The sequence below is a fragment of the Heterodontus francisci genome, chromosome 4, assembly GCF_036365525.1.
Source record: "Heterodontus francisci isolate sHetFra1 chromosome 4, sHetFra1.hap1, whole genome shotgun sequence".
NCBI classification, from domain to species: domain Eukaryota; kingdom Metazoa; phylum Chordata; class Chondrichthyes; order Heterodontiformes; family Heterodontidae; genus Heterodontus; species Heterodontus francisci.
This window is the reverse complement of record NC_090374.1, coordinates 25,169,760-25,182,579: the sequence shown is the minus strand read 5'-3', so window position 1 is coordinate 25,182,579 and position 12,820 is coordinate 25,169,760. Positions and strand designations below refer to the sequence as shown.

At 43.2% G+C, this 12,820-nt stretch overlaps 1 protein-coding gene across 1 annotated transcript in view; it reads right to left on the bottom strand.

Moving 5' to 3' along the window:
- Nucleotides 1–12,820, bottom strand: part of galntl6 (polypeptide N-acetylgalactosaminyltransferase like 6) — a 1,388,519-nt gene that overhangs the window by 171,069 nt on the left and 1,204,630 nt on the right. The window lies entirely within an intron of this gene.

The following is a 12,820-nucleotide window of genomic DNA, read 5'->3' as shown; positions in this document are numbered from 1 at the left end:
GGCACGATGGTCCAAATGGCCTCCTTCAGTGCGCTATCATTCTATGATTAAGGGATTTAGAACCAAGGCGCCCAGGTGGAGTTGAGGTCGCAGATCAGCCATGATCTAATTGAACAGCGGAACAGGCTTGAGGGGCTGAATGGCCTCCTCCTGTTCCATCTGTAAAAGTCACAGACCTGAAACGTTGACTCTGCTTTTCTCTCCACAGATGCTGCCTGGCCTGCTGAGTACTTCCAGCATTTTCTGTTTTTGTTTCAGATTTCCAGCATCTGCAATATTTTGCTTTTGTGCTCTTGTTCCACGTTGTGCTTTTTGATCCCCATGAGGTGAATCCTGATACAACTTGGCCCATTGGGACAGGTGGACAATTGGAGGTTGGGTGACTCTTGGGACATGCTTGGGTAAGTCTAGTTGGTTGGTTGACAGTGTGTGATTTTTATTTACAGAGTTGTGAGCAGCTTCTCTGCTTATGTTCTCTGAGAACAGCGTGGAGGGTAAAGGAGGATAGAGAACTTTTAAAAGACAAGATACTATCAAAGGGGAGAATGGAGCTTCAATTTTGCCAAAAGCACTTCTGTGTGAGCAAAATTATACTGGGGCGCTCACACCTCCAGGATAGCTGTGTAATTTGATATTAATTTAGGACTGCTTTCTCCATCATTCCTCCTGAGGGTGATAAAACATTTCCGAACACTTTAATAAAAGTATGCAGAGTTCAGACCTGTGGATGTTTGTGAATTGAAAGGTAATGTTGAATAAAGAAAAACATATATTAAAAGGAAAGGTTATTTTTGTTCGATAGAGGAGGGAGGGGAGAGCAGAAATTACGAACCCAAATGTCAGAACCGGAGAATGATCTATTACCTAGCATGATAAATAATGTATCACATTACACTGTCAATCATTGACAGATCTGGCAGGGAACTACAGGAGGAAGAAATCACATCACTGCTTTGTTAGTCACAAGCCAACATTGATTCTGTTGAGGCTGCACAACAAGGTCAGTCATGGGGACGGGGAAAGGAGGTTTGTGTACAACATATGGGAGAGCTGGATCAATTGTCTCCAAGGAGTTGAATATGTGTTGAGTGCAAAGCAGTATCTTTGTGTCAGCCGTGGCTCATTTGACAGCATTCTCAGCTGAGTCAGAAAGACATAGGTTCAAGACCCACTCTAGAGACTTGAGCATATAATCCAAGCTGACACTCCCAGTGCAGTATGAAGGTGGCACTTTTGAAGTGTAGTCACTGTTACAATGTGGAAAACATGGCAACCAATTAGCTCACTGCAAGGCCCCTCAACTATATAATCAGTTTTATTTTCAAACAAGGTTGAGCAGTAAATATTGGCCTGGACAATTCAGGACAAGAGAACTCCACTATCTCTTCATGGAATAGTACTATGGGATTTTTTATATCTATCTGAGAAGGCAAACAGGACCTTGGCTTAATATCATATCTGAAAGACTGCTCCTCTAACAGTGCAACATTCCCTCAGTACTGCACTGGAGTGTCAGTCTAGCTTACTTGCTTCAGCCTTTGGCATGTGACTTGAACTCACAACCTTCTGACTTAGAGACAAAAGTTCTGCTAGCTGAGCCACAGCTGACATGAGGGCTTATTAACTGGGTAAGGGGAGACAGCCAGGTTATTAAATCCTGCTGAGTATTTCCAGCATTTCTTGTTTTTATTTCAGATTTCCAGCATCTGCAGTATTTTGCTTTTATTTTAGTGTTTCATTCACTGCCACTTCTCTTCCAGGAATGCCTATCTTGAAGAAGTTCTGCTCTTCTCTCTGACGGGATTTTCGTTTGTCTCTCTTACCTTGTTCACCTTCATTGCTTTCTATTTCCCTCCTGGTGTTTGATAAAGTATCTACCAAAACTCGTTTTCACAGCCACATCTCCGTCCTCAGTGACAGTCTCCGGCTCCGACTTATTCCACTTGGATTCCAACTGCAGTTTCACCCATCATGTTTTGAATCCACCCAGGATTACAGGTATCTCCAGGAAATACAGCGTTCCTCGGACTGCTACTCTCGCCGCATCCTGAGATCCACACTCAGTGCTATGCGCCGCCACATGTACACACTGGACCTCTCTCTCCAGCAGCACCGCCTCACCTTATCTCAGATCTGTTCTACTCTGCAGTTTCATTTCATCCTTCGTCTCATCCGACGCATTACCAAAAAACAATTTCTCTTCCTTTCAGGTGTCAAGGAACGCAAGCTCCAGCAGCTGATGGGGACTAATGCCCCTCTCGATCCTTCTTCCCCTTCACTTCCCTCTGACCCCACCCCTTCTGATCTGACCCCTTGCCGTGTATTCACTATACCCTCCGACCACCCCCTCTCTGATGCTGAATGTTCTGTACTCAGCCAAGGTCTCAGTTTTATCCCCTTACGCCCCCACCTCAATGAATTTCACGCTTGGCATGACATTGAGCTCTTCTCCTGTCGCCTCCACCTCCGGGCTCACTTCTTTGACCAGGAGTCCTTCCCCTGATCAGCAGATCCATTCATCCACCTCCAGCATTCTCCCTCTACCTGGATGCCTCCTCCTGGCCTCTTACCCGCTCTATATCTTTTCATTGGAAACTGTCGGCGCAACATTGGTCATCTCAATTTCTCTGCCCCCCTCTGAACTTGAGGCACTTAATTCTCTCAGGTCTAACCCCGACATGATCATCAAACCTGCAGACAAGGGTAGTGCTGTTGGTGTATGGCGTACCGACTTCTACCTTGCAGCGGCTCAGCGCAAACTCTCAGACACTTCATCCTACCTCCCTCTGGACCATGACCCCACCACCAAACATCAAGCTACTGTCCACAGGACTGTCACTGACCTCATTTCCTCTGGAGATCTTCCCTCTACAGCTTCCAACCTCATAGTCTCACAACACCGGACAGCCCGCTTCTACCTCCTTCCTAAAATCCACAAACAGGACTGTCCCGGCAGACCCATTGTGTCAGCCTGCTCCTGCTCCACTGAACTTATTTCTTCCTATCTTGACTCTATCTTTTCTCCGTTGGTTCAGTCTCTTCCCACCTACATCTGTGACTCTTCTGACGCCCTACATCATTTTGACAATTTCCAGTTTCCTGGCCCCAACCGCCTCCTCTTCACTATGGACGTCCAATCTCTCTACACCTCCATCCCCCACCAGGATGGTTTGAGGTGTCTCCGCTTCTTCCTTGAACAGAGGCCCACCCAGTTCCCATCCACCACCACCCTCCTCCGCCTGGCTGAACTTGTTCTCACATTGAATAACTTCTCCTTCAACTCCACTCACTTCCTTCAAGTAAAAGGTGTTGCAATGGGTACCCGCATGGGTCCTAGTTATGCCTGTCTTTTTGTGGAATATGTCAAACAGTCTTTGTTCCAGTCCTACTCAGGCCCCCTCCCCCAACTCTTTTTCCAGTACATTGATGACTGCATCGGTGCCGTTTCCTGCTCCCGCCCGGAACTGGAAAACTTTATCAACTTTGCTTCAATTTCCACCCTTCTCTCACCTTTACATGGTCCATCTCTGACACTTCCGTTCCCTTCCTCGACTTCTCTGTCTCCATCTCTGGTGATAGGCTGTCTACTAATATTCATTATAAGCCCATTGACAGCTACCTCGACTACACTTCTTCACACCCTACCTCCTGTAAGGACTCCATTCCATTCTTCCAGTTTCTCCGTCTCCGACGCATCTGCTCTGATGATGCTACCTTCCATGACAGCGCGTCTGATATGACTTCCTTTTTCCTCAACCGAGGATTCCCCCCCACTGTGGTTGACAGGCCCTTAACTATGTCCGGCCCATTTCCCACACCTCTACCCTCACCCCTTCCCCTCCCAGAACCGCGACAGGGTTCCCCTTGTCCTCACTTTCCACCCCATCAGCCTTCATATCCAAAGGATCATCCTCTGCCATTTCCGCCACCTCCAGCGTGATGCCACTATCAAACGCATCTTCCCCTCCCTTCCCCTGTCAGCATTCCGATAGGATCGTTCCCTCTGCGACACCCTGGTCCACTCCTCCATTACCCCCACCACCTTGTCCCCGTCCCATGGCACCTTCCCCTGCAATCGCAGGAGGTGTAATACTTGCCCATTTACCTCCTCTCTCCTCACTATCCTAGGCCCCAAACACTCCTTTCAGGTGAGGCAGCGATTTACTTGTACATCTTTCAATGTAGTATACTGTACTCGCTGCTCACAATGTGGTCTCCTCTACATTGGGGAGACCAAACGCAGACTGTGTGACCACTTTGTGGAACGCCTCTGCTCAGTCCGCAAGCAGGACCCCAAGCTTCCAGTTGCTTGCCATTTCAACATTCCCCCTGCTCACATCTCTGTCCTGGGATTGCTGCAGTGTTCCACTGAACATCAACGCAAGCTCGAGGAACATTTACCGATTAGGCACACTACAGCCTGCCGGACTGAACATTGAGTTCAATAATTTCAGAGCATGACGGGCCCCCCATTTTACTTTTATTTTTAGTTATTTTTATCCTTTTCCTTTTAAAATTTTTTTTAGTGTGTTTATTTTGTTTTATTTCATCTTAGTTTGTTCAGTTTGCTTAAGCACTGTTTCTTTTCATGTTTGTACTTGCGACTGTTCAATTTTCAGTCCATTAACGCCCTATCTGTACTAATGCTTTGTCTTTCAACACACAATTAACATATTGTTTGCCTTTGCTCCATGACCTTCTGGTCAGTTATTCTGTGACCTTGTCCTATTTACACCTTCTCCTTTGTTCGCTCTTGCCCCTCCCCGGCTTTACTTGCTTATAACCCTTTACATTTCTAATATTTGCTCGTTCTGAAGACGAGTCACTGACCTGAAACGTTAACTCTGCTTCTCTCTCCACAGATGCTGCCAGACCTGCTGAGTATTTCCAGCATTTCTTGTTTTTATATTAAATCTAAAGTTCTTTGCTTCAGAACATCATGCAAAGCTGCCATTCCCAAAAGCAAGTCCCAGTAGCCAGTGGTCTCAGTCATGAGGACATGTGATTCACATGGGATGATTGATAGCTTATTTTCTCTCTTTTGGTGTTTACTGATAGAAATGTTGCAGATTTCAGCAAAGGAAGTAAGTTGTGCATTGAAAGAATAATAAAGAGGATGTTAAAAGGGATCTCTGGCAATTCAAAGTCATGTAGAGAGAAGATTTCATCTGTTATTTACATTGAAATTATAAATGCAAGTACACAAACAGACTTATAATTTTACTATGTTAATGAATAGATAAAATCTTATTCTATGTCACTTTAAATTGCCAGAGGGCCTTCCTTTATTCTTCCTTTACCACACAATTAGATTTTCAAGCATTTGCAGGAAATTCGAAAGATTGCTAATACTGACAATGGGAAAGTTTTCTACAAGCCACATTAATGGGAAATGTGCCTAGAACTACATGAATAGAATCAGTCCCTTTGATGGACTGGAGTCAGAAATCCTTTCAAAACTTGATCAAAAAATGTTGCAAACTAATGAAAATCCTTTGCTGATAACATGTTTGAGATTATTTCTGTGATACTCACATAAATCTTTTAAATTGCCTCGGCTCAGGTTAAGATATCCCTTTGGGGCTGCCTTGATCTCTTTTCTTCACAATACTAACCCCAACTTTCTTCCCATTCAGCACATTGACAGGTTGCTGGTTTAATACCTCATCTGAAGTGCAGCATCTCCTAGAAGGTCCCATTGCACAAGGAGGCCATTTGACTCATGATCTCGGCTCTTTGCTTGAGCAATATGAAGCTAATTCCACTGCCCAGCTCCTGTTCTTTCCTCTGCTGCAAATAATTATTCAGTTTTCTCTTAATAGATGCAATACTGTCTGCGTCAGGTACTCTCCATGCCAAAGGATTCTCTGCTGTAACAGCTTTCTGTATAATGAAATTTCTCTCTCCTTTCTTCATTCACTTGTGATTATTTTAAATTGGTGATCCATCCCCCCTCCAGCACCTCCCCATTGACTCCCCTACCAGAGGAAACAGCCCTTCCCCATTCACTTGATCAAAACTCTTCACAGTTTTAAAAACATCTATTAAATCTCCTCTTTGTCTCCTCTGCTTCTTTGGAAATAGCCCCAGTTACAATGCAACATGAACTGGAGCGTCAGTCAGGATTATGTGCTCAAGTTCTGGTATGGGGTTGAAATTCATAATCTACTAAACCAGGGCATGAGTACCAGCAACTAAACCAACCTGACAGTTCGGATTTTCAAAGGGTTCACATCATTTATCCTCTTATATTTTTGGTCATTTGAACATAGAAACAAGAGTAGGCCATTCAAACCCTTCAACCTGTTCTGCAATTTAATTATATTGTGGTTGATCTATATCTTGACTCAATCCACTCGCCTTGGCTCTTTCCCTTAATGCCATTACTCAACAAACATGATAAATCTCTGTTTTGAAATTTTCAATTGTCCTCCAGCCTCAACAACAATTGGTGGGCGGTGATGGGAGGGAAAGAGTTCCAAATTTTCAACAACACTAACTTGCATTCATATGTCTTTACTGTAATAAAAACATTTCAAGGTGCTTCACAGGAGTATTATCAAACAAAATTTGACATTGAGCCACATAGGAGACATTAGAGTAGATGACAAAAAGCTTGGCCAAAGAGGTAGGTTTTAAGGAGTGTCTTAAAGGAGGAGAGAGAGGGAGAGAGAGGTAGAGAGGCAGAGAGGTTGAGGGAGGGAATTCCAAAGCTTAAGAGTGAGGCAACTGAAGCCGCAACCACCAATGGTGGAGCAATTAAAAACAGGGAACTTTGCTGTATGCAAATTGGCTGCTGTGTTTCCTACATTACAACAGTGACTACACTTCAGAAGAAATTCATTGGCCAAAAAATGCTTTGGGACATCCTGTGGTTGTGAAAGGTGCTATATAAATGTAAGTCTTTACGTACAAACATACAAATTTGGGGTAGGAGTAGGCCACTTGGCCCCTCGAGCCTGTTCCACCATTTGATAGGATCGTGGCTGATCTGAATGTGACCTCAATTCCACTTTCCTGTCTGCCCCCCATAACACTTGACTCCCTTGTCTATCAAGAATCTATCTAACTCAGCCTTGAATATATTCAACGGCCCAGCCTCTATTGCTCTCCAAGAAAGTGAGTTCTACAAACCCCCGAGAGAAAAGGTTTCTTCTCATCTCCGTCTTAAATGGGAGATCACTTATTTTTCAACTATGTCCCCAGTTCTGGTCTTGCCCATAATTGGAAACATCCTTCCAGCCTCCACCTTGTCAAGTTCCCTCAGGATCTTATTTGTTTCAATAAGATCACCCCCTCATTCTTCAAAACTCCAATGGGTAGAGGATCAACCTGCTCTACCTTTCCTCATAAGATAACCTCTTCATCGCAGGAATCAGTCGAGTGAACTTTCTCTGAACTGCTTCGAATGCAATCTTATCCTTTCTCAAGTAAGGAGACCAAAACAGTACACAGTACTCCAGATGTGGTCTCACTAAGGCCCTGTATAGCTGTAGCAAAACTTCCCTACGTTTATATTCTATTCCCCTTGCAATAAACAACAATATTCTATTTGCCTTCCTAATCACTTGATGTACCTGCATACGAACCTTTTATGACTCATGTACCAGAACACCCAGATCCCTCTGTACTGCAGAATTCTGCAATCTCCTTTTAAATAATATTCTGCTTTTCCATTCTTTTTGCCAAAGTGGACAAGTTCACATTTTCTCACATTGTACTCCATCTGCCAAATTTTGCCTACTCACTTAACCTATTAATATCCTTTTGTAGACTCATTATGTCCTCTTGACAACTGACCTTCCAAGGTGTCACTGGCAAATTTAGCTACCATACATTCGGTCCCTTCATCCAAGCCATTGATGTAGATTGTAAATAGTTGAGGCCCCAGCACTGATCCCTGTGGCACCCCACGCGTTACAGCTTGCCAACCCTAAAAAGACACATTTATTCTTACTCTCTGCTTCCTGCTATCTAATGAATCCACTATCCATACTAATATGTTACTCCCTACACCATGAACTCTTCTTTTGTGTCGTAACCTTTGATGTGGCACCTTATCAAATGTCTTCTGGAAATCGAACTACACCACATCTACAGGTTCCCCTTTATCCACGTTGCTTGTTACTTCCTCAAAGAACTCTAATAAATTAGTCAAACCTGATTTTCCTTTCACAAAAGCATATTGACTCTGCCTGATCGTATTATGATTTTCTAAATGTCCTGATGTAGCCCTTAATAATGGATTTTAGTATTTTCCCAGATGTTAGGCTAACTGGCCTATAGTTTCCTGCTTTCTGTCTCCCTCCATTCTTGAAGAGAGGTGTTACATTAGCTATTTTCCAATTTGCTGGGACCTTTAAAGAATCTAGGGAATTTTTGAAGATCACAACTAATGCATCTACTATCTCTGCAGCCACTTCTTTTAAGACCCTAGGATGTAGGCCATCAGATCCTGGGAACTTGTCAGCCTTCAACCCTAATAGTTTCCCCAGTACCTTTACCCTGGTGATTGTGATTGTTTTAAGTTCTTTCCTCCCTTTTACCTCTTGTTTTTCAAGTATTTTTGAGATTTTTTTTGTATCTTCGACAGTGAAGAGCGACACAAAATTCATGTTCAATGCTTCTGCCATGTCCCTGTTACCCATTATTAATACCCCAGACTCAGTCTCTAGGGGACAAACGCTCACTTGAGTTAGTTTTTTTGAAAAACGTGTCTTCCTTTTTTCTTGTAGAATTGGCTGTTTTATATGGTTTTCTTTCCAAGATCTGCTGTTTAATTATCATACCGCCAGTGGGGTGATTTAGACATGAAAGAAACGCATCAGTTTTCAGGCCTTAATTTCTTATCTCTGAAACTGTCCTCATTGTTTCTTCATAGTCATTACTTCAGGTATAATCTAAGAAAGGTTCCATTTTGTCTTGGCTAACACATATGCTTCTCTTTCTAAGTATCCTGGACAATAAGCAAAGTCCATCTTGCATCCTCATTGTTGGTCAAGCTGTCTGTTCTGTGTTCTTTTACATAGAAATCAAGGGTATCAAGTTCATTATGTTGTATAGGGGTCTGAAAAGGTTAATATTTCAGACAGTGAGAGTAATCCCTCCAACTATAGTGATAATGTAGTAGTCACATAGATTTAAAGCTTGGAAGAAGCCAGACACATCATGAGAGGTGTTAGCTGGACAGGCTTAATAAGAGTGTAAATAGTTATGTATATAAAATAAACAAGTTACTATTTAGCCATACAAAGACTCTGAGACATCCGTAAACAATGCTAGAACTACGCTAACAACAATACACAACACAATATTTTCACCTTCTTCAAAACAAGTATCGAAAGTCCAAAATCCTTCAGTATCCATTTCTGGCTTTGTGATGAGAGTACATGCTGTTGCATTGTGCAGGCTATCTTCTCCGCACTCCTCCAAAACTCTGCAGTCAGCTCCTTCCAGTTCGTGTGTCAAGAGAGCAGGCAGATGGGCACCATTCTCCCAGGACTGTGTCTAGGAGGGGCATGAAAAGCAATCCGATTGGCCTCTACCTTTCCCTCCCCATAATCCCTGAAGGAAAGCAACAGCAATGAGATTTGCACAGCGGCATTCTGTAGTGCGGAGATCCAGTGTTGTGCTCCATTCTAATTATCCCCAGGGTTTTAAAACATATTTTACTCTTGTTCATGTACAACATGGTTTGAAACTACCCACCTGCAGCAATAGACCCCCGTGAATAGTCTTCAGTTGTATAAATCTCTGGTTAGACCTGGTCTGGAGTATTGGGTTCAATTCTGGGCACTGCACCTCAGGAAGGATATATTGACCTTGGAAGAAGTACAGTGTAGATACACCTAAGTGATACCTGGTGCTAAACAGGTTAAATTACGAGGACAGCTTATATAGAGTAACCTTGTATTCCCTTGAGTATAGAAGATTACGAGGTGATCTAAGTGAGGTGTTTAAGCTGATTTAAAGGTTTGATAGGGTAGTGGGAGTGAAACTATTTCCGCTTGTCGATACAAGGGGGTGAAATCTTAAAATTACAGCGAGGTGGTCAGGAAGCACGACTTCACACAAAGCATAGTGATGACCCAAGCCCATTTCTATTCCTGCTTTTTCCTCCCTTTTTTTCTTCTTTTTCTTCATCTCTCCTATACCCCTCTCTCCTGCTGTCATGCCTCCTTTCATTTCTCCCTTCGCAGTCGCTCTGCTGTCCCAAATCCCCACCCAACTCTTCAGTACTCCTCAACCTTCCTATTTTCCTGCTGATATTCTGGCTTGACCCTCTTAGGTAACCCCACCCGCTGGGGCTAACCTTTCATCCCTCCTTCCTGTCCTGCTCACCATACCAGTGCTGACCCTGAGGACTCTGCCAGTGGATCAGCTATCACTGTTCCTCTCCACATCTCCCTCCAGAATGTCCGCTCACTTGTGAACAAGCTCATTGTGGATGATTGCATTGACTTCATTGCCTTGACAGAAACTTGGCTGAGAGATGGTGGCACCTTCCCCTTAACTGAAGCCTCCTCGCCTGGCAATACCTTCCAATACTTGCCGTGCTGGGACTGTCACGTTGGTGGTGTGGTTCTTATCACCAAGTCACAGGGGGAGGAAAAAGCAGAAATAGAAGATGGCTTGGGTCATCACTATGCTTTGTGTGAAGACGCACTTCCTGACCACCTCTGAACAGCCTTGCTCTAACTTTAAGGTTACACTCCCCAGTTCTGGACTCCTCACAAGTGGAAATAGTTTTTCTCTCTCTCTCTCTATCCTTTCAAACCTTTCAATCAGCTTAAACACCTCAATTAGATCACCTCATAATCTTCTTTACTCAAGGGAATACAAGGTTACTCTATATAAGCTGTCCTCATAATTTAACCTGTTTAGTATCAGCTATCACTCAGGTGTATCTACACTGTACTTCTAAGGTCAATATATCCTTCCTGAGGTGCAGTGCCCAGAATTGAACCCAATACACCAGACCAGGTCTTACCAGACATTTATACAACTGAAGACTATTCACAGGGGTCTATTGCTGCAGGTCAGTAGTTTCAAATCATGTTATGTATGTTTTAAAACCCTGGGGATAATTAGAATGGAGCACAACACTGGATCTCCGCACTACAGAATGCCGCTGTGCAAATCTCATTGGTGTTGTTTTCCTTCAGGGATTATGGGGAGGGAAAGTTAGAGGCCAATAAGATTGCTTTTCATGCTCCTCCTAGACACAGTCCTGGGAGAATGGCGCCCATCTGCCTGCTCTCTTGACACACAAACTGGAAGGAGCTGACTGCAGAGTTTTGGAGGAGTGCGGAGAAGATAACCTGCACAATGCAACAGCATGTACTCTCATCACAAAGCCAGAAATGGATACTGAAGGATTTTGGACTTTCGATACTTGTTTTAAAGAAGATGGAAATAATGGACTTGAAACCCTTGATTTCTTGGTAAAAGAGCATAGAACGGTCAGCCTGACCAACAATCAGGATGCAAGATGGTCTTTGCTTATTGTCCAGGATATTTAGAAAGAGAAACATACGTCATAGCCAAGATGAAATGGATCCTTTGTCAGATTATACCTGAAGCAACAACTAAGAAAAAACCACGTGGACAGTTTCAGAAATAAGAAAGCAAGGCCTGAAAACTGATGAGTTTCTTTGATGTCTAAATCACCCCATTAACAGTATGATAATTAAACAGCAGATTTCAGAAAGAAAACAATATAAAACAGCCCATTCTACAAGAAAAAAGCAAGACTTACATTTATATAGCACCTTTCATGACCACATGATGTCCCAAAGCACTTTTGGCCAGTGAACTGTTGTAATGTAGGAAACATAACAGCTAATTTGCACACAACAAGGTGCCACAAAGAGCCAATTAATTATGACCAGGTAATTTGCTTCAGTGATGTTGATTGAGAGATACATTTTTTAGGACATCAGGGAGAACTCCCCTGCTCTTCTATTGAAATAGTGCAATGGGATCTTTTATACTCACCTAAGAGGGCAAGCAGGTTTAATGGCTCAATCCTAATAGTGCATCTCTGATGGTGCAGCTTTCTCTCAGCACTGTACTGAATGTCAGCCTTGATTTTTGTGCTCAAGTCCTAGAGTGGCCCTAATGATCCCACAGCCTTATGACTCAGGCAAGATTGCTACCAACTGAACCAACATACTTGACCTTTGAGGAGCAATACGGACAATCTCAGCACAAGATGGTGTGTGAGAGGAACCTTTTTCTTCATTCAAGCCAAAGAGCTTGATCAATTTGCTTGACTTGAGTTGTCCTCTCTAGAAAAAAGATTGTATGGGAAGCTACCTACTTCCTTTCTCCATAAAAACTGTCAGTTGTATACTTCAGTTAAATTCTTTAAAATTTGGAAATAAATACAGTGACTCTTTTGATTCTTCGCTTTTGGCATTCAAAACAAAAGAGAAAAGTAATCTCACAAAACTCACAGAGATATGCCAACTGACTACCTGATCCCACACTGCAACCTCCTTTCTTGTCTTCATTTACCGAGCAAAGCTAATGTTAAACGTCATTAACAGTAACAGAATGGGGTCAATGCGAAAGGGACGTATTAAGGTGGAGAGCATCAATGTGTAATTTAGTCACATTGTTCTACTGCAATGTGTATAGAAATGGTAATATTGAGCTGAATTTTGTGGAGGCGGCAGAAGTCCCGCTGCTGGAGCTGAAAGCGGGAGGCGACCCCGTTTCGGGGGGTGACGGGACCCGGAGAGGCGTTATTCCAACTGTGAGGTTCACAGTTCTGCAAATAACCATTCTTCACTGTCAATCTTGCCTAATTAAAATG